This window comes from Falco naumanni, chromosome 1 (assembly GCF_017639655.2).
Source record: "Falco naumanni isolate bFalNau1 chromosome 1, bFalNau1.pat, whole genome shotgun sequence".
In the NCBI taxonomy this organism is placed as follows: domain Eukaryota; kingdom Metazoa; phylum Chordata; class Aves; order Falconiformes; family Falconidae; genus Falco; species Falco naumanni.
Genome location: NC_054054.1, coordinates 19,353,077 through 19,373,555, shown reverse-complemented (window position 1 = coordinate 19,373,555; position 20,479 = coordinate 19,353,077). Strand labels below are relative to the sequence as shown.

The window sequence follows — 20,479 nt, the reverse complement described above, 5'->3', positions numbered from 1 at the left end:
CTGCTGTGCTCAGAGTTTTGACTTTATTAACATGTTACACATACACACAGTGCTATTACCTGTTGCCTTAGTAACAATATATATTTCCCTGGTAACATAGCAAAAAAAAAAAAAAAAAAAAAAGTGAGCATGCATGACTTTGAAGAATCTGAAACAAATATATAAATAAGTGGAGGGAGTCAGGTCTGAAGGAAAGACATGCAGACATTTTTTGTGCATCAGAAAGAACTGAATTTTGGGTTTCCTATTGGGGAAATAAATGGGGAAATATTTCAGGAAAAATAGAACATTTTTGTCTCCATGTAAATGACTCCCTAAATTAATTTCATAATTGGAATTAAATTTTTTTTAAAGCAATTATCTTCCTTATTTATCACCTGTCCCTCTTCCTTCTATGATGAAAGTACATCCCCAAACAGTAAAATTTCCTGATTGCTTTCTAAAGAAACAGAATGGAAGAATTATTGGAACAAAATAGCCAAGCTATATTTTGAGCAGTTTTATCTGTGGTTTTTGGTTTCCTAACAGTCAAACTGCAGTGTCAGGATGGCGAGACAACCATGTCAGAGAGGATCAATCCGTGGAAGGCTGGCTTTACAAAGCCTTAGATAACTTAAGTCAGTTTTAGGTACTGGTGATAACATAGTAAGACAAAATAAATCACGGCCTACAGAATATGAACTTGCATTTCTACAGTACTGTGCACTTGAGCTTTGTGGTGTGATTTACGAACAATGTGTGACTTAGACATGGATAGGTCGCTGTCAGCTGTTTGTTATTTTAAAGGCTTGGGACTAGAGTCAGGAAATCATTTCTGTTTAGGACCGTGCAAATTAGATTTTGCAAATTCAATATTACTCAAGCATATGCTTAAAGCTAAATGCATTTGTAAATGCTGATCAGAATAGAGATAAATTTAAAGAGTATGGGGATGTCACTTCATGAACCAGGGCCAAAGACAAGAGAACTTAAGTGCAAGTCCTCTGTTTTTCTGTACAACTCTTCTCATTGGTGTCATTAATGCCTTATACCACAAGCTCACATGTCATATCCATGTGAGACTGTCTAAATGGGGAAGATTAGAACACTTGAAATAGCATGCAAAAGCCCAAGGAATGGTAAAATAACTGCTAGCCCACTGCTTATGCAAATTTTTATTTGCTCAGTATTTAGTGATTTAATTTCTGTACGTGTAAACCACACTGGCTTTCTTTTATTCCTCATGAGATCACTGTTATGGAGCCATTCCTTATTAAACTCAAGCAAATTTCTGTCTGTGTAAAATTACACATTCAAGTAGGTGTGAATTCCAAATGAAATTACTTACTTTTACTGCAGTACCCTTTTGACACAATGTTCTCATTTAATTCGCTTCCCTCTCTATTTTAATTCTTGATGCTGAGTGGTGTTATACGTGTGGTAGAGACAATATGTGAAACTTGTTATTTGGGTAGCTGCGAAAAGTACCTATGTAGCAACATCCAGTTTTTACTTTACAAGAAAAAGAGTGTGTATGACTACAAAGCCCTGGCCCCATCCAGAATCCCCTTGTCACAATGTGTATCCAGCTGAAAAGACTTTTCATACAAATTTTATTTCAGTATTAATATTCTCAATTCTTTACCTTTTTTTGTGTGTCTGTTTTTGGTGGGTTTTTTTGTTTGTTTTTGACTCTTTGTTTTATAAGCGTATTGGCTCCGAGATATTGTACAAACTCCTCAGCTTCTCACCTATATTAGATTTGTGGTTGCTATGGACTCCTGTGACTGTGGCCATAGTAGCCAGAGACATAAAAGACAGACAGTTTGTGGTATACAGGCACATTCTCACTGCATTCCTAATTTTTATAAATTAATGCTGATAATCAAACTTCGGAGTCTTTGCTTAGCTTTCTCCCCTGACTTTAGCTGGCGTGCCATGTTTGCTCAATGTGTACATTTCATTGCAGCTCTGTTGAGCAAGGAAATACTGACCTTAGTAGGGGCAGACTCTGGAGCCTGGAACATGCCAGTGCCACAGCGAATTCAAGGAGAGCTGCTATTACATCCACTCCTGAGAAGAAGGAGAAATTAGTTTCTCAGCTTTGCAGAACACTGCCAAAGTTTGCATTTCTCAGCCATGTTTCCTTAAAAGCTCTTTACTATTTAAAAAAAATTACCATTGCCAGAAGGGCAACAAAAGAATCTTAGAAGGAAAATAAGACCTATAGCCCATCCTGGCTTGTCAAAGCTAATGATGAGATGAAGCCATCTGTCTCTTAAAGGTATGTTAATGTTTAAACTGCTACTCAGAAACCTTTTTCTCACAGCGAAGAGCTTAGTCAGGAGGTTAGTACTGGATACCCTGTTTTCAGAAAAGTAAGCAAGCAGTACCATACAGCTGCATAAAACCAGGAGCATCAACCATTACAATGTTACTCTCATGTCCTACTGCATTGTGTGGTGATGGGCAAGGAACAGAGATAACAGAGTTAGAGCAGCATAAACTTTGGGTTTATTTCCTTTCCTCAGTACCCTTCAGGCTATGCCTTCTGCCACTTTTTGAAGTGAGCATGATTCCTGCCTATACATCTTCCTGATTCTCAAAACGGTGCATGCATAGGGAGTAAAAGCAAAAAACTTTTAGGCTTTAGGTGCCAACAGCTATTTCACTGAAGCTCATCTTAAACGTCTAAAAACCTGGCCTTCTTTTCTGTGTTTGTCCTGCTAGGAGCATCCTACTACTTTTTGACACCCTCAGTGTCTCCTCTATACAATCACCTGTTTTTAAAAAAGGCAAGATTTGCATAGCTTTCTCAGTGTGTCTCACCCCAGCTCAGCGCTGCAGCCTAGCTGCTGGAGAGGAGCTTTCATAGCAGCCCCACAGTTTGAAGGACGAAGAATTTAAGCCCTGCTAGTCTTAGCAGTGCAGCCTCAGGCCAAGGAGAACGTAGCTGCTTTTTGGCAGCTACATGTTTGTCCCTTAGATAAATCTAGCATTGGGATTTGGCTGACCTCAGGGACTTCCAGCACAACCCTTAAGCCAAGCTTTTATTTTAGCTACATGAGAGAATAGTCCCCATTAAATCACATAGGTCCCGCCTGTCAAATCTGCTGTACCGTGCGTATGCAGAGATGTTAAGACAATTAACCCATGTACAATATGTTGACTGGGATTTTTTTCACAGAGAAGATGAAACTGGAAAGAGTTTTCAGCAGAGTTTCAGAATGAAAGAGTGTATCACTACAGGTTAGTGCTTGTTTGAGTATTCTCTGTTCCATTCAGCGTCAAGGTTGTAACAGTTGTACATAGCTGAGTTTTACTGACTGTCATTGCAGTGTTCAACTAAAGGAAGGAAACAAAGCAAGACATTTTCACAAGATGATGACTGGCACCTCTGAGCAGCAGTCACAGCGTCAGTGAAAGAGGAATAGTGGTGTCATGAATGGTAGGTTCATTAAATGATACACGGTTATGCAAGACTTGAAACAGGTATGTTCAGATCACCCTTTCTGTGTGACCTTGGGCAAGTTATTCACACTGTTGCATGGTAGATGAAGTCAGATTTACCTGCCTATGTCTTTCCATTTAATAAGCAGGGAGCTGCTTTCCAACCAAGTTGTCTGATTAGGGCAGGTAAAGCTTTATGTGGAGTGAATGCTTTTTTTCAGTCGGTCGGGCTGTTTTGAGGCTTATCTCTTGATGTACACAGTGTTTCATCCTGCAGTCCTGATGCTCTGAATGTCTCGCCCTCATCTCATCTCTTTGGAGAGAGATCAGCCACATCTGAATTGTACCTAGATTTTCTTGCAGTAAAACAAAGAGTGATTGGCATCCCAGGGCCGCCTCTGGGAATATGAAGGTCATGGGCAGTGGAGGTTCTTACTCCTGGGTATATGATCTGACTAGAGTTATTTTTATACGTTTTCTTGACACAGTCTGCTTCTTTCTCGTTGCTTCCCAGCTGAAGTTTGAAAGGTAGCCCCCAGCCTCTGCCAGCCCTGCTACCCCAAGGGGCTGTTTGTTGCACAGTGGTGCCCTGGGGCTGTCACATCTTACTACACAGGGTATTCCCAGGGCTCAGGCTAAAACAGGTCTGGCAGTGGTCACTGACCACTGCGCAATGTTAAACCAAGCCCCGACCAGCTAAGGCCGAGACACAGTCGAGTGCTGGGTCTCTGCACTGCCAGCTTAGTACAAAGCCTGGTGCTTTCTCCTGGTAATGGCAAAAATCATGTTTACTGGTCTGTGTGGCCCCAATGGAGAGCTGGGACTCCTAAGATGTCAGTTGTGATCAGAAATCGGAAAACGTGCTCAGCTGTTGTAGGTTACCCATAGCCTCTCTGCTGACCTTCCCTCTGGTAGATAGCTCTGTTGCAATAAGCAGCAAAGACATATGAAAACAAAATGGATGTGTCTTGAGATATTTGCTGTAAGTTAAAAAGTAAATGTTACCCTATATTTTACAAATAAAAAGACTTACATTTTTCACAATTGCATTTAGCTGATCTTTGTTAACAGTTCATAAGAGCACATCTACCAGTCTGCTGTAACTAACCACAATTTATTTACTAAATACGTCAGATCATTTCTGATATACTTAATATTAAACATCAAGTACTATTTCAGCAGAAACCAGACTTTTCTTGCCAAATAATGCTCTACCAAGGCACATGGGACAATTTGAGGTGTTATGTGTCCAGTAGATATCACTATAATAATGTGTGTCCACCTCCATAACTAATTAGATGACCCTGAACTACTAAGGTTTCTAGGGGTTGGGTTATATTGTGTTTCTTAGTGTATAATTTCTATAAATTCTTCTGCATTTTTAAGAGGTCTCGTGGATCTCAATGGATATCATATTTTGCCCTTAAAATGGCAAAATTAACCTACAATTTGACTGAAAGATGACTTGCCCTTTTTTTTTTTTTTTTAGCCTGACACTCAGTAAACCGAAGGGAGCTGTCCCTATCATTACTAAATTGACTCTTTTTTCAAGCTATTTTACATCTCCGATTTTCATTTATTTATGAAGAGAAGTGAAGGGAAGTCTATTTAATGTTAGTGTTGTAAGGCAGAGCGCCCATCTTGTGCCCAAGCAAGCCACTGACTCACAGCCATGATGGCTGCAGCAGATCAGATCCGACTCTGCAAGAAATTAGAATCAGAATTTATGAATATACTGATCTGTGTATATCTCATTAAAGCTGGGATCTTAGCCCGTGCATTTTCTACTCGTGACCTCAGAGATCCCAAATGATAAGGCACCATTTGCACTGATTTCCCTAGATTAATTTTCACACTGTCTCTTGAGTGTATGTGTGGTTTAGTCACACGCCAAAGCCCTACACCTACCACTGTAGCTGTTCACCCAGAACTGAAAATGAATGATTTTGTACTTAGAAGATACAAATGGTGTGATCACCTTCAAGACAAAGAAAAGCTTCCAGCTATGTTTTATATTATTACTATAAATGGAAAATAAAATTAAACCTAAAATAGACACTACAGCCCTTCAGTGCTGTACTCTACCACTGATACACTTAGCGTTAATAACATTTGATTAGCAAAATAGTATTGGGTTTGACATGTTACTTACAGTGTTAGGAGGAGCTCCCTGGGACATACCTAAGGAAACAGGGTATTGCCAATCTCTTCTAACTCAATTCAGTAAAAGAAAATTGTCTAGTGTTTCTGACACCAGAGATGCGTCAATACAGATACCATTACAGAACAAATTGGCACTGATTATCACTGCCTTTAACCTCTTCTATTAATGAAATCATTAGTTATTTTCATGTCAGCTGAGACAGGTTGTCATAGCAACCTTTATTATTTGACATTGATCAGGAGAGTTTTCATGTCCCAGAAATCAATGAGTAATGAGATGATCTAAAAATTCTGGGTAGTGGTAGTGCTAAGAGAATGAGGTATGTCAAATTCTTAATGGGCGCTTTTAACTTCTGGAAAAAAAAGAAAAGCAAATAGGAAAGGAAGTAAAATACCCAGAGAAGTTTTGAAGAAGATGCTGTTTTCCACTGTGCTTTATGTTCTTTGCTATAAATCTTCATGTATTTCAAATATTATTCTGTGAACTTTTAGTAAGCCAGAATACACCATGGCTCGTGAATCCCTCAGTCTAAACAACTATGCAGTCCCTGTTGGAGCAAGTTAGTAAAAGAGCTGGTACCTGAGGAGTTGGAGCAGGGAATGAGTGAAAGAGCAGAAAACACAGCCATGTGTTTCCAAACTGTCTGCGTATCTTTACTACTCGATGTCCCTATAAAAAAGAGAATAAATGGTCTCCCAAGTAACTTATGTACAAAGGTCATAGCTTCTTAGCACAAGGTGACTGTGCATGATGACCATTACAGGTGTAGTGTTTTTGCAGTGATTAGAATTTTTGTGTGCCATTGAGATGTCTTTTCTTGGAAGATATGCTTGGAATGACAGAGAAAGGTACAAACTCTGTCTAGAAATATATAGCTTGAGACACAAAAAACCAGTTGACTTACACAGGCTGAAATACACAAGAAAAAATGGTAATACACAAGAAAAAGTGGAATTTGTATCAGTTGTTGATCTATAGCATGCTTTATTCAGTAGTTGTAGGTAGGTGGGAGTTATCTTTGACTGATCCATGTTTGAAGCATAGGTAATTCCTTTTAAATGAGCAGGAACAGGCTTCCTGGGGACACGTAAAGGAGAACAAGTGTGAAATAGAGGTTTTCCTAAAAACTCCTGGGATGTCTATGAGAATAACGGAAGTGATGTGTTAGTATTGCAGTACCAATGAATGTGTCAAAGTGGAGGCCTACCATTGGATGCATCATGAAGGATTATGGTGGGTGTTTTGCATATTTTTTTTTATAGTGAAGGAAAACAGCTTGGAAAGCATAAATAGCTTTTTTCCTGCATTTTTGGTGCTCTAATCCTGTGATAACAGATGCCAGTGTCAGGACTGAGAGTTTTAGTCCACAGGATTTAAAGTGTTATCAGTTTTATAAACTCTGCACTGGTTTTTAGCAACACCCCGATGTGAAATGTATGAGGGTTGCTGGAAGTGCTCACATGGTTGCCTTTCCTTGTTTACCCCAACTTTCAAGAAGTGGCCTATGAAATTTATAACCCTCATGATGGCAGCTTGCTCATATTCCACTGCCACCACCATCTGGTTTGTATCTAGGGAGGCTTCTTTATAGAGTTCCACTTCTCCTGGACACTTTAAGGAGAAATGTTATATAATCAAAAGACAGTTGGAAAAAGTCACTGACCCTTGAATTATTCTGAATTGTTCTGAACTTGGGAACCAGAACTCTCCCCCTGCTTTTGCATTGGTGAGTGTAATTTCCCAAGTTTTCCATCTTCTGTATTGCTTACGTACAAGAACTACTTTTTGCTTTCTCCAGGAAGGAGGTAAAAAATAAAAAAGGAATTAAAAAAAAAAGTAAATTAGCCAGAAGTTTCCCTAAAACTTGTATATAAATTAAAATTTACAGGCATATCTACTGCATGGAATGCTCTGCATTTCCATTTTCTGGAAAAAAAAAAAAAAGCCTTTTCTTTGCTGTGCTTCACCTGCTTTGGCAAAACCCCAACAAACAACCAAATCAAAAAAATTGGTGCTCTCTGCACTATAAGAGCCAAATTACCATTTCAGTCTCAGAATTATAAGACTTTTTCTACAAAGATGACATTTTTTTCTTTCTGGTTCTTTGTGGGGCAGAGCTGAAAACTGACCCGTGTAAATTTGAAGTGTGTTAATATTATTTGTATGTTACTCTTCCAAATAACAAGTAAAAAAGCTTTAGTCTTCAAAACACTTTGAATTACTTTAGGTAATTGGGTTTTGTTCTAAGCAAGCATCAGAGCATTAACAAATTAGTAGGCTTTTTCATGTATTTTCACATCAAACTCCCAATGCCATTAATTTTCACATTTCACTGTGTGATACCTTTGGGCAGTAAAATGGCACAAATTTATGATTACCTGTTTATGGGATGCTAATAACAAAGCTGTGCTCTTTCATGGGTCCTTACTATTAAGTCAAATAATGCAATGTAACAAATTTTACCTTGTTTGATAGGTTACTCTTTCTTGTATGTATTTTCATACTGGAAGAAGTAAAAGTCTAAGGTGTGAACTTTGGAGGACCAAATGCAACTTGTATTTACATATTCTAAATATGAGTTATACCAGTTTGTTTCAAGTAGCTTCCTGGCAGAAGATTAGGGATGTCTTGTTGCAGAGTTAAATACAACTTCAAGCTTTTCTTAGGACATATACCCAAGGTTACTGCTGTCTGAGACACAGATAAAGAAGTCATACCTGTACTGAGGAGCCAGAGAAAGCTGGATATGTTTCCAGTGAAGTAATTTCCCACTGCGCCATTGGATACTGAAATTCATATTTCTGCACTATATAGGCAGAAACAGACTTCTGGCTTTGCATAACCTAAGTGAAAGGGGATAGTATTGTGCTATGCCCAGCATTTCATCACATGCTTAATGGTGAACCTGAGATTAATCTCTTTGTTTCTCCTTGCTCTGTGGAGGAGTTTCTCCAAGGCACTAGCAGTAACTGGCAATTGAATGTGTTGCCTCAACTGGGCCCTGCCTGGTCCAAAGCAGGGAAGAAGACAGGTGGCACTGAGTCTGGCTGAGCCCCACAGCAGCCCTCACAGTGCTGTGCTTGTCCTGGGAGCTAGAAAGGTGGTGACAACACACCAGTGTTATGACCGCTGCTGAGCAGTGCTCGTGCAGCACCACGGCTGTCTCTCCAACCTTCCCCCCACCTCACCTGTAGGCTGGGGGTGAGCAAGGTCTTGGGAGGGGACACAGCCAAGGCCGCTGACCCAAACTGACTGATGGGATGTTCCATACCGTATGATGTCTGCTCAGATTTAAAAGCTAAGAGAAAGGAGGAGGAAGGGGTGGGCATTCGTTATTTATGTTTGTCTTCCAGAGCAACCACTATGTGTACTGAAGCCCTGCTTCCTGGGAAGTGGACAAACATCACCTTCTGATGGGAAGTAGAGAATAACATCTTCTGTTTTCCTTTGCTTCTGTGCGTGCACCTTTTGATATGGCTTCATTAAACTGCCTTTATTTTGACCCACAAGGGTTTTTTTTCCATTTTACTTTCTCCTGCCCTGTTCTGCCAGGGAGGGCAGTGATAGAGCACCTGGGTGGGCACCTGGCATGCAGCCAAGGTCAGCCCACCACACAGGCTCCTGTGTAATGCCTGTGCCTTGCCTCGCTCCTCACTCAGGCTGGCCATGCTCTCTCAAAAGCTGGCTTGGGCCTCTTATTCCCCTACAGGGAAGTTCCTGATCTTGCCTGGAAGCAGGTGGAATAAAACACTTTAAATGCATGTCACAGATGAGGCTGGAAAAAAGGGTAGAAGAGTCAGTGCTGCTGTAATTATTCCAGTAATAGTGCCAGCAGTGGAGGAAGGTACAGGCGCTGAAAATGCAATTATGGCAGTGACTGCGGTGGTAATAAAAACAGTGCAACAGCAGGCACCCACTTGTCTTTTTCCTTCCTTTAACCTGAGCCATCAAAGGAAAGAAATGGCAATATTTTTAATGAGAAGAAAAGTATTCTGATTTTAATCACACATCCCCTTGCCGCTTTCCGCTTCCTTAAAATGTACCACTGGGCAGAAAGTGATGTTAGAAACAGAGAGGCTCAGTCCTTTTAGGTAATGCTGCCCATATAGCAAATTCCACGGAAATCAATAGCAAGGGGGAATACAGAACACTTTATTTAGTTAGCTCAATTGTATCTTCTGTTTTTAAGAAATTTACTATGCTCAGTCAATTCGCTGTCTTGATTCGAGTGAGACAGACACATGGAGGGAGGCAGTCTTCGGCCATTAATACGTTTTGTTTGTGTTTATAGGTAACTCACTGGGATTTTTCTTTTAACCACTTTTTCTAGCTGCTCTGTTTACTGTTTTAGATTGAAATGTGGGATCCTGAAATGTGGGATCCTGAAATTCCTTGGAGGGCAAACAAACCTTGGGAAGAGAAATACTTCAAGTCCAAAAGCTCAAAGGAGGAGTAGGAAATTATGTGAATACTTCCTATGTTCATCTTCAGGAATTACTCAGAATGAGAACTGATGTCAAAACATGCCATAGTCAGCCTCAGCAGTTTACCACAGACCTGCTTCTGCCTTAAGTTGAACATTAAGAGGAAGAACACTCATTTCACTGGGCACTTTTTATAGTAGAAACCCTTTAGTAAGGGGTTGGTGCTTTGAAACAGCTACTATTATACTTGAGAAGGAGGTTAAACCAGAGTTTGATTTTTTTCCAGGAAGTGTGTTTTAAGAACTGGCAGATCGCTTTCCCCATTATTTTTTTAGATTTTTTTTTAGGCTGAAAAACTGCTTTCTACGTTCATGAAAGAGGAAATAGTCTGATTGATTTTCATTAACTATGGAAGAACTCACAGCTTCCTTAAGGAGACAAGAGAGAAGTTACAGCTGAGCACCTGTTATAAATAGAAGCTGAAAAGCAAGACCTTGTCAAGCTGTGGAGAAGAAACAACGCAGCAACCTGTCTGGGGCAGCACATGGTCATTGTAAAGGCAGCTGGTAGAAAAATGTAAGTGAGATTGATTATTTTTAAGTAGCTTGATGTGAAGGTTTATGAGAGATATTTGTGACTGCTTGATTAAATATCTTAGCACCTTGTGGGAAAGAGTTCACTTGGCTTGTTGGCTTGGATGGCTGAGGCTGTAGCTGTGGTAATGATGGGCCTCTGGATCTCAGTCCCTTTCTGTGTATTTTGCTAACTCTCACCTCTCCAGCAGATCTCTAACATAACTTTGTGGCTAAAATGTAGACTGTTCAAGGATCCTGTGATGCTGGACTTTGTCCCTCTTGGGATGTTTGCTGGTCTTCATGAGCATGACCAGCTTTTGTGAAGCGGATGGTCCTAACTGAAATTTAATTGCAAATACAGTCTGAGTTGCTTTTAGTATTTTGTTTCTCTGTCAAAGGCAACTTACAGGTAAACAGCAGTTCAGAATACTGAGGGATATGTTTTCCAATTGTTATGAATTGTATGAATATTTATTTCCATTTTGGAACATAAATCTTGAATAATTTTTAGGATTTCTGTGCAAGTGGAATAATTTTTATGATTCTGTTGTTTAATGTTAAATTCAACAAGGACACCTATGTCATAGTTGTTAAGGGATATCTGACAAATAATCTACAGTATAGGTAAGAATAGGTTAACCTGATTCTAATTCCTTCAGCTTTTTAAATTAATGAAATAGTTTAAATCTTGCATTTTCCTCCCAGAGATTTTTGTCTAGGTTGCCTGTGATTTTAGTATAATAAGGAAATCTAATTTAAAAATCACTTGGTAAGAAGAGTGAGAAGAAAATATGTCATTCTTACTCTGTTTAAAATTCTCTTCATTTTTCATAGTACAAAAGACAAATTGGCAGAAATAGGAGGAAAAGCAATTAATTATACACAGCAAATTTTAAAGAAAAAATAATACAAATAAGGTGGAAAATGATAAATCTCTTATTAAAGACTCCCTCCATCAGAGTTGTATGTGATAGAAACACAAACCTGTTCCAGTAACAGAGAATAATTAAGTAAGGATTATCCTTATTGGCATAACTCAGTGACTGGGTAGATCAATGTAACTGTGATTAATTTTCTAACATCAGTTAGAGATGGTGAATGTTTAAGTGTTACAAATCATCAGCACTAATCATATGATATGTTGAAATTGATTACAAAACCAGCAGCTTTGACAAATTGTCATCTTTTGTGTTAAACAGTAACATTTCCCCAGCGTTGCAGTACTTTTAACTAGTGCCATACATTTTTAAATGTATAAACAAATGCCCAGAAAAATTTATTTTAAGATCAGTGGTTTTATTTATAGCATGGATTCTGCTGAAGGCTCTCTGCTGCACCCCTTCTTTTGAACATTACAGCTAGCCCTGGGCCAGAATAGATTGAAGTTAACACAGGCACTTTCAAAGCTAAACCTCAGACACCAGAGACACCTGGTATTTGATCTGTCAGTCTCTCCTCTGCCTGTTCCTCTTTTTCAGAACCTTGTTATGCAGTACTGATGCACAAATTCATTCTTCTTCTTTTCAGATATGTCCACGTGAAATCTGTAGTATGAAATTCCAGAGATCTACATCTGGATCCGAAGTCCCATACTTCCAAAAAAGGTGCCAGAATTCTGGAAATTCCTGAGTGGGCTAAGGTGACTTAAGCACAGTTAGGGCTCAAAAAGTACATGTGAAGAGGTGATGAGGTGTGAGAGAGGGAGAAAGACAATTAGCTATGGGTAGTACTGAAAGCTGGAGCTTGGCTGTGAGGGTTTAGGGGCTAGATAATCATCCTGCCTCCCTGGAGGAGGTGGGCAGTGTTCCAGAGTTTTGCAGAACTAGCTGGAGAAGTCCGTGTAGGCAGAAAGTGGTCCCAGTAGGTTAGTTCAGGCACTCCTTTATTTCAGAGTGTGCAGAAGAATCATCATCTTATGTGGGATTAAATGGTTAAGTTGTTCACGTCACATAAATGAGTGGTAAGTGACTGATGGATTTATTTCGAGAATGTTGATTAAAAAGGATGTTTTTGTGATGAAAAACCAAGCATGTACCTTGAACTAAATATCTGGTTGTTCTAAAGGAAAATGAAAAACACTTGCTGTAATTAACAGAGGGTAGATGCTTGTTGATGTCCTTTTTCGTAATGTGGGCAGGTTTGATCCATCAGCAGAATCCCTCTGAACTGACACTCTTAAAGAGGCTTTTGTTGCAAAGAGATGGGGTTCTGATATTTGTTGTCTGTCTGTCCATCTGCTCATTCAGCCACGTTTGAGACTTCACAGAGAACATTACATGGTAAAGGAAAAATACAGCTGTCAACATTCACTCTTACTCCTTGACCTGGTTTTATGTTGGTCAAGTGAGGGTTAGGGCTAACACTGCATCCAGAGCAGGCCAGGAGTTCAACTTCATAGTAAATCTTGTGGAAATAGCTGATCACAGTAGCTTTTTATAAATAACTGTGTGTTACGTGCTAGACAGGGTGGCTGTCACATACGTTTGTGAGAAACATACCTCTTTCTCTCTTAAATGAACAAAATCTGTGCAGAGGGGCCGTTATCTGAGTTCCTGTAGAGAAAGCAGAGAGGAGGCTGTGTTTTTAAATTCCTTATCAGTAGAAAAAAATCTTAATCTAGTAAAGTATCAAATCTTCTTGTGAGGGGCTCAGTCAAAATCTTCAGGCACAGATTTTAGCTAAGGGTTGGAACTGAATGTAAATTTACGTGGCTGTGCATGGGAATGAGAGGAAATACTTTCCAAATGCACTTTTTAGCTTGATTTAATTAATTATTTCTCCTTGTCGCAGGGCCGCTGCTCTGAAAGCAGGCTGTGAGTGCCATAGGGAAGGAAGAAAAAGGGGTGAAGCCTGTAGCTTTCACTCTGTTCATCCGAGCCTGCCCTGTGTAACCACTGCTGCTATATACCAAATAAACAGTATTTTATATGAAAGCGAGGAATAACGACAAGGAGCTTTATCAGTCAGCTATATCTTGAGTCACAGGGCTTCTCAGGGTTTTCCTAGGGTAACATAGCTTCTGCAAAGTGAAAGACCACAGGGCTAAATACAGAACGTGTTTATTAGCCTTGCTGTGTTTGCAGCTTTTCTGGGGCTTTCCTTGCATGCTGTGTGCTAGACAAGCTTTGGGACATATTCTGTAGGGAATATATTTTCCCTTTGATTTCTTGCACAGGGAACTACTGTAACCACTTGGATGCTGTAGCAGTACCGAAATGGATCTGCTGCCAATCCCTGCTGTGCAAATGAAGTACATTTTCTCTCTCAAAGCCTGCCTGCATGCCCACTGAAGGTGCTCAGGCTGTATGTTGAAGGGGTAATTTTAGCTTGAGGATACAGACCAAAAGGGCAAAGGAAGAGTTGATGATGTATTTATTTCCCTACTTTCATTTCCACCCCCCACCAAATTAACACTTCTTTCAGTCTTGTTTGTGCCCTAATGGTCTTTCTGCATCTCGGCTAAATAGATGTGTGGATCCTAAAGAAACTTATAAGGATTTCCAGATGGCAGAAGAGAGTAAAAACAAAAGGTACAGATAAAGTATAACTTATGCAGAAATATCTAAACAGTATCTACAGAGAACTAAATTAAGACTGAACTAAATTTTACTGTACAAAAAGCAATAAGATAGAGTTCTGAGCATGTCATGCTGTGGATCAAAAATCTGCTGGTGTTATGGTTATAAACCTCCCCCTCCCTCCCCAGCTTTAGGAGAAATATGCATAAAACCCCACTATCTTAAAGGGCTTGTGTCTTGAGTAGTATTTTTGCTTATGACTTGTCTTGAGTAAAGTTGTGTTGCAGGTGCTGCCCTGAATATTTTCACTGTCCATGTCCCCAGCAAGAGAAGGGTATTCCTTCGCATCAGTTGCTGACCCCTGATGACACTGGTAACTACCACCCGCAGTCTGCCCGAACCAGGAAGCTCCCTGTAACATTTTAGGTACTGAAATGGTTGTCTGTTTTTAGAACACAATTCCTGACTCCAAAGGAGTGGTTGTTTTTCTTCTTTTAAATAGAGTTCTTGTTATTAATCCAATCCATCTCCTCCTACCTCCTTTTTTCCTTACTCCCCTAAACCTCCTTTCTTGCTGGCTGCAGAACTGCAGAAAGCTGAGTTCTGCCTGTGCTTTCTTGGTGTGGTGACACTGGTTTCCTTAAAGAGGGATCTGGTCACAGAGCCTAGATTTTCTAGCACTCAGTCCTGTTGTGTCGTGAAAACCTCCAGTGATGGGGACTCCACCACGCCCCTGGCAAGGTTGTTCTAGCGATCGGTTGTTCTCACTGTGAAAAATGTATTTCTTATATCACGATGAAACCTCTCCTGATGCAACTTGCACCCATTGCCCCTTGTCCTCTCCTGTGGCTCTGCCCTCTTTGTAGCCAGCCTTTAAGTACTGGAATATTGTGATGAGACCTTCCCTTAGTCTTTTCTTCTCCAGGGAGAAAAGACCTAACTCCTTCAGTCTTTCCTCACAGGACAGGTTTCTCCAGCACTTTGATTATCTTCATGGCCCTTCTGTAGACTGTCTCTAGTCTCTCTGTCTTTTTTTAAATTGTGGGGACTAGAACCAGACACAGTACTCCAGGTGTGGCCTGACAAACATTGAGTAGAGTGGGGTGGGTGATCACATCTCTGTCTCTGCTAGTAATACCCCTGCAGATGCAGCCCAGGATCCGATTTGCCTTCAGTGCTGCAGCTGACTGCTGCCTGATGTTCAGCTCGTTGCCCACCAGGACACCCAGATACCTTTCAGCAAGGCTGCTCCCACAAATCTAAGCCTGGACTGGGCTCTTTGGATATTTTGTTCCAGGTGCAGGACCTTGTACTTTTCTTTGTTAAACTTCATACTGTTCTTGCTAGCCCACTCCTCCAGCCTGTCCAGGTATCTGTAAGAGATGCACATCGTACATGCATTGCACAAATACGCAAGTGTTTCTTTGCGCATGCTGGATAAAATCTGTTCTGCTTATCTGGGAGAAGATAAACTTCCTTCACCACTTGAAAATTCATAGGAACAGAGTTTTGTGCTTTGTAAGTTTTATCCACCCATGGCAAACTATTAATTACTGGATTGTTGTAGAGGTAATTTATATAACTTTTCTGGTCACTAGGTGGAGATAGGCAACCACAATGAGGACAGCTTTCCCTGCATTTTGTACTATGAAAGGGAAGAGATTATTCTGTGCTGCTTTGGACAGCAGGGAGTGTATTTTATCATTAGAAATACTATTTTGGTACCAGGTTGCTTGAGGATAGGATGACACTTGCACTTGCCAATCCATAGCTTTGTATCAAAGCAAACTTTTTCACTGGAATCTGTTTTTAATCAAAAATATAGTTTGGGCATAAATTAATCTGATGTACATTTTATTGTCAGTAATACACTGCTGAATTTAGACAAGGAGGAACATTATTTAGATCATGCATATGTGTGCGTGTGTGTGTGCAGAAATTACTTTACTAGATGACCTAATTAAAAAAGAGGAACTTGTAGACATCAAATGAATGTTTTCTATACCATGGAACCAAATACAGAATGTACTATGTACCCCCTTGTACTGGCAATTATGTATGCTTCACACTGTGTTTGTATATTCCCTGTGTATTGCATCTATGTCGGTACACAAGAAATAAAAATGCAAACAGCCTTTCAGCACCAGCTTTTGGAAATTGCTCACTTAAAGCCACTTACAGTTACGGGCTCTCTTCAGTAAGATCCCTCTTCATCTTTAAGCTGAAGTTGCTGCTTCCTGTTGCTTAGTTTTATAAAAGAGGATTAATTTCTAGGAACAATTTGTAAACACTCGGAGACAGAACAATCCTGTACCTTCAGGTACTGAAGGCAGCTACAAAGCTGTGCTTTAGGCTGAGACTCCTCCATGCGGACGTGCATAGCTGCGACAATGAAAGCAGGCTGGCTGCTGAAGCTGGTCAGTTGTTACCTGCCAGGCAGAGGGGAGTACAGTGCTGCATCCTGAGCTTCCTGGGAGGTACCAGGTTTTATTTTTCTAATTTTATTTATGAAACTAGCTTCTAGGCCTCTCTTTAGCAGAAATGATGAGTTAATAAACATCCTGACCTTCCAGAAGCAGTGATGAATGCATCCAGGCAGTCTAGGTATGTACGATTACCATATGCTGACTATAAATGGAGTTAAACAGGGCTGTGCATTGGCTGCAAGATTATTGAGAGCAAGGTTTGAACTACTGATCAGCAGTGCTTTTAAATACAATACTGGCATCTTTGTGTTGTGTCATACAGACCATTTGCCCCTACCTGGGGAGGTCTCCTCCCCTAAAGAGTTAAATCTGGCTGGTACTGCTAGAAGCTGGTGGGAAGAGCTGAAGGGAAATTTGTTGGCGAATGGGAGAGAAGACAGTGGCATATAAGAAGGACTGCTGTGCTAGGTGAAACTACACAGCAGCTTAGCTAGGTAGTTTGTCTGTGCCCTGTGTGTGCGTATGTGTGTGTAATAACATACTTTGGACAAGGTTACAACTATAGGACTGAGATACACCTATAATTCCTCTTGAATGTGATCCAATCTGACAATTTGTGAGAGTCCCGACTGAAAGTTTGTATCCACAAGTGTGTTTATCCTCCATTGATTCAAGCACTGGAGGTTTTTTTGGTTGTTTTTTTTTTTAAATTATTATTTTTTGGTTCTCTTTTTTTTTTTAATCCTTTTAGCCTTCACAGCATCCTGTGGCAATGAAGTTCATGGTTTGTTTATTGCTGTATGGAGAAGTACTGTTTTTTTTCTGATTATCCTTCAGTTCTCATATTGTGAGAACTAAATTTCTTTTCCCTATTCACCTCCTCCACCTCCTCCATTATTTCTTATGCCTCGGTCATATTGTTCTTATGGCATGTGCATCGTTATGGGGACTGAGGACTAGAGATGACTGGAATGTGGGAAATGTGGAGAGATGGAGAAAGCATCATCATCAGGGTTCACTCACAAAGTTTGGAAAAGGGATTTAATTAAAATCACTCTCATTGGCCACCTGAGAGGTGTTGGCCATTGTAGATGCTCGTGCTCTGTATTCTGAAGGACATTAAGTTGCTTTCTGATTTCTTATGGGGTATAAAGTACTCTGCTGTCAGGCTGAATCAGTTTCTGTAGATATTAATGAAACAGTGCTGCTCAAATTGTTAACAAACTTTTTTACCAAGATCAAGACCTTTAGTAGTGGGTCTGTAGGGTGCTGGTGCAGAGCAGCCTGTGCACAGTGCTCAGAGATTTTCTGAACTGTCACAGAGAAGATTTGCCTGCTTTTCCTCCTACATGTGAGGCTCCTCTCAAACTCTAATATGGTTTCACAGAGATACAGATGTTTCTTACCAAATTTTCCATCTGCAATGTCAGCAACATGAACCCAAGTGGCAGTGAAGGAGACTTAAGGGCCTCCTTCTGCTCCCTTGTTGCCAGGATATCTGAAGAATTTATCTCAACAGGTAGCACTAGCCACTTAGGGTCCTTTAAGAAGCACTAAAGGTTGCACATTTCTTCTCTTTGTGTTTCTCCTTGAATTTTTTAGCCATTTTGGCTTTCCTGGACTTTTGTTTGCTGGCCCAGCAGAACCATTTGGACTGGGCGTTGCATTGCTTTCCTCTTTATGTAAGATACTTGGTTCTTTTTAGTTTGGTCTAGACCTGAGCTTCCATTCTGACACACACACAAGTGTATGCTTTAGACCCAAGCTACAGATTTTCATTTGGCTAAGGAGGAATGTGGAGTCTCAGATATCCTGGTTCAAAGTGAGTTTCTTGAATAGCCTTTACTCAAGTGGTGTTTATAAAAAGTAGCCTGCTCCTTCCTTTTCTTCTCCAGCTTTTGTTAGGCCTGTCTCTGACTCCTGTTTTACCATTTTTGTTCTGTCTGCACTCCTGACTTTGCCTTACCTCATCTTTGTGTAAGTGGGGTAGGATATTTCCATCCACACAGAACTGGGCTACAGCAAAACTGCATTCATTCTGCTAGGATGCCATTGCTTAGTAGGAGCTGTGAAAGGAATGACAAACATACTTGGTGTAAAAGACAGTCCCAGAGAATTTGGCTTTCAGATGTTTTATCAATTATAGTGCACGTACAAGACTTCATTCACAATGCTGAAACAGTAGACACGCTGGAGCAATACATACTTCTCTAGCTTTTGGGAATTGGAGTCTAACCAGAGACAACTCAAAACTAAGATTTTTTTAAGATTAAAAAAAAAAAGTTTTTCTTGCAAGTAAGTTGGAAGGACAGGACACTTCCAATAGGACTTAATTTGCTCTAAAGAACATAGCGCTACAAACTATCAACAGCTACACTGATGATGACTCTATTGAAATGTAAATTAGCTCATTATTAATCGCTATGAGCTTTGAATTTAAGTGTTTAATGACAAAAATGGCCCATATATGAGAGTACAAGAAGAATGGATTCCATAATTACTTTCACTAAGCCAGTCGCTCTCTGCAGAGCTAGCTGAGGGCCTGACTGGCAGGTGTTCTCAGGGAAAGGTCCTGCAAAAAGCTGTGAGAACCTGTAAATATCTAGTGCATTATGTATGCTTGAAAACTCTCTCCCAGGAAGTATTTTTGTTGCTACTGATGGTTTCTAGACTAATTCAAGAAAGGTCTCCAAAGAGAAAAGCCTTTGCAGGCCCTGCTTGATGGGTTTAACATCAGCAGAAGCCAGCTAGTGCATCTTCATTGATTTTGATGAGCTTGTGCAGAATTTGTAGCAAGGCTGGCCTTTCCCATGTAAAACCAGCATGGGATTAGAGAAGCAGTGTCAATAACACATCTATGTGCTGTTATGACCTCTTTTAAATTCTGCCCTCATAATCCATGTGTGCTCCATTTGTGTGGTGCAGATCCAAATGTCCTTTTTAGTTTCAGTATTAAAATAGTAGAGGCATTTTATTTCTTTAAGTAACACAGAAGTCACGCTTACAGCATTGGTGCTACTGCCCTGCTGTTGTTAGCGCCAAAGTCTGCCAAATGCTTCTGTGAGTATGTGAGCATGTGCCTGTGAATTGGGAGCTGTTATGTCACGTGGCATAACATGGACTGTGTCGATGTATGGTTTTCAACTTTAGTTTGTCCTCTTAAATACCACCCTTTCCTTCTCTATTATTAAATAAATTAACAAGCGGAGTGGATCAAAAACCTTTTGACCTGCTCTTCTTGCAAGAACAGTCTTTAGACCTGCCCTGTGGGCAATTTCTAAACTTTTTCCCTGTTCACCAGTTTTGTGCTGAGGCCGGCGTGTGTGACAGCCATGGCTTCAGATTCAGTGTAGCCCACACGAGAGGCAGGTGGGGAGCAGTTATTCTCCAGTGCTGCTGTTGAACTTCTCATGATCTGCTGAAATCTATGGCAGCAAGTTTTGTGGTCACTTTTCTTTTCAGGATGTCTTGTTCCTTATTGCTCAGGTTTTCTTCAAATCTGGAATTGTCAGACAACTCTTTAAGATACTGTTAGAATGTCTTGAAACTAAGAATTGACTTTTTCCAGCTAAAATAATGTGCTGTGATCTTTAGCACCTTCTGCATCTGGTGCTGGGGTTTGATTAGCTGCTGTCATGTCTCCTTCCTCATATTCTTGAAGCCTGTGACAAAATATTTGCAAGCCTTCTGCTATGCCACCATTCAAATATTTAAGAAAATACTGCGTAGAGTCAAACCAGGATAGACCTTAAGGCTCCTTTTGAAGAGCTTAATCCACTCGAACAGTAAATGGTGTTTAACTGGTCCTACAAAATTCTTTTGTTTAGTTGTATGGTTACCCTATGATGCTTTTTGTTCCCTGTATTTTCTAAGTTATTTAAGAAACTGTAATCTGGAATTATGCAAAAGCATAGCTAGTACCAGAATGTATCCCATGCACTCC

General features: G+C 40.2%; 1 long non-coding RNA gene across 1 annotated transcript; it reads left to right on the top strand.

The window, feature by feature from the left end:
• Nucleotides 1-2,773: 2,773 nt before the first annotated feature.
• Nucleotides 2,774-12,259, top strand: LOC121083430. Its single transcript, XR_005826367.1, has 4 exons — nt 2,774-3,228; nt 3,318-3,427; nt 10,365-10,593; nt 12,120-12,259. It is a non-coding gene; the product is annotated as an uncharacterized LOC121083430 (long non-coding RNA).
• The last annotated feature ends 8,220 nt before the right edge of the window (nt 12,260-20,479 follow it).